This window comes from Triticum aestivum, chromosome 6B, assembly GCF_018294505.1.
Source record: "Triticum aestivum cultivar Chinese Spring chromosome 6B, IWGSC CS RefSeq v2.1, whole genome shotgun sequence".
NCBI lineage: Eukaryota > Viridiplantae > Streptophyta > Magnoliopsida > Poales > Poaceae > Triticum > Triticum aestivum.
Genome location: NC_057810.1, coordinates 155291904 through 155294193, shown reverse-complemented (window position 1 = coordinate 155294193; position 2290 = coordinate 155291904).

Here is a 2290-nt window from a genome sequence, read left to right as displayed (position 1 = left end):
CCCCACTTCAGCCCACGGGGCCCTCCGGGATAGGTGGCCCCACCCGATGGACCCCCAGGACCCTTCCAGTGGTCCCGGTACAATACCGCTGACCCCCGAAACTCTCCCGATGGCCGAAACTGCACTTCCTATATATAATTATTTACCTCTGGACCATTCTGGAACTCCTCGTGACATCGGGGATCTCATCCGGGACTCCGAACAACTTTCGGTTTGCTGCATACTCATATCTCTACAACCCTAGCGTCACCGAACCTTAAGTGTGTAGACCCTACAGGTTCGGGAGACACGTAGACATGACCGAGATGGCTCTCCGATCAATAACCAACAACGGGATCTGGATACCCATGTTGGCTCCCACATGCTCCTCGATGATCTCATCGGATGAACCACGATGTCGAGGATTCAAGCAACCCCGTATTCAATTCCCTTTGTTGATCGGTGTTTTACTTGCCCGAGATTCGATCGTCGGTATCCCAATACCTCGTTCAATCTTGTTACCGGTAAGTCACTTTACTCGTACTGTAATGCATGATCCCGTGACCAGACACTTGGTCACTTTGAGCTCATTATGATGATGCACTACTGAGTGGGCCCAGAGATACCTCTCCGTCATACGGAGTGACAAATCCCAGTCTCGATCCGTGTCAACCCAACAGACACTTTCAGAGATACCTGTAGTGCACCTTTATAGTCACCCAGTTACGTTGTGACGTTTGGTACACCCAAAGCACTCCTACGGTATCCGGGAGTTACACAATCTCATGGTCTAAGGAGAAGATACTTGACATTGGAAAAGCTCTAGCAAACGAACTACACGATCTTGTGATATGCTTAGGATTGGGTCTTGTCCATCACATAATTCTCCTAATGATGTGATCCCGTTATCAACGACATCCAAATGTCCATAGTCAGGAAACCATGACTATCTGTTGATCAACGAGCTAGTCAACTAGAGGCTCACTAGGGACATATTGTGGTCTATGTATTCACACGTGCATTACGATTTCCGGATAATACAATTATAGCATGAATAAAAGACAATTATCATGAACAAGGAAATATAATAATAATCCTTTTATTATTGCCTCTAGGGCATATTTCCAACAAGGGACACCTAAGCCTCGCATTAAATGCACTTTGTCCTGTAATACCAGCGATAAGCTCACAGCGCTGTAGCACTTTCCACCTCCTGTGTGCCACTGTGGCAGACCCTTTCACCTATAAAAGGAGGCCCATGGCGCACTGAAGAGGGTTTGGCTTTTTCGAACTTGGCAGCACCCAGAGCTAGTTCGAGAGCTCAAGAACACTAAATACATCCACCAAAGCAGGATCATAGGGTTTTACGCATCTTTGCGGCCCGAACCTGGGTAAATCCCCTTTGTGTTGTCTACTAGTCCCGCTCTTCTCATGATCCAGTGCCCCGCAACCGTAGTAGGGATTCCAGTGATCCCATAGGTGTCATTTCCCACCGACACATATGATTGTCGCTGTACTGTATGAAATGCAATCGCCATGTAATTGCTTTCCTTTAACACTAGATGGTAGCGATAGTCGTAGAAGCAATAGTTGGCAAGACAACAACGATGCTATGATGGAAATCAAGGTGTCAAGTGGTGAGAATGGAGATCATGACGGTGCTTTGGAGATGGTGATCAAAGGCACAAGATGATGATGGCCATATCATGTCACATATTTTGATTGCATGTGATGTTTATCTTTTATGCATCTTATTTTGCTTAGTACGACAATAGCATTATAAGATGATCCCTCACTAAATTTCAAGGTATAAGTGTTCTCCCTGAGTATGCACCGTTGCTACAGTTCGTCGTGCCAAGACACCACATGATGATCGGGTGTGATAAGCTCTACATTCACATACAATGGGTGTAAGCCAGTTTTTGCACATGCAGAATACTCGGGTTAAACTTGACGAGCCTAGCATATGCAGATATGGCCTCGGAACGCTAAGACCGAAAGGTTGAACGTGAATCATATAGTAAATATGATCAACATAGAGATGTTCACCATTGAAAACTACTCCATCCACTACAAAAAAATACACATCCGTGACATTTTGGGCCGAACAAAAAATTTTTTGTCATACGTATGACACTTCTATGACGATAATTGTGACACAACCCGATATCATCATAGATGTGGTGAGCTCCTACTTCTATGAAAAAAAAATCATGACAGAAAATGGGCATTTCATCCTGGGCGGGCCGGAGACGCAGCTGCATGACATTCTTTGGGCCGTCCATGACGGAAAAAGCCGTGGTTGAAGCGA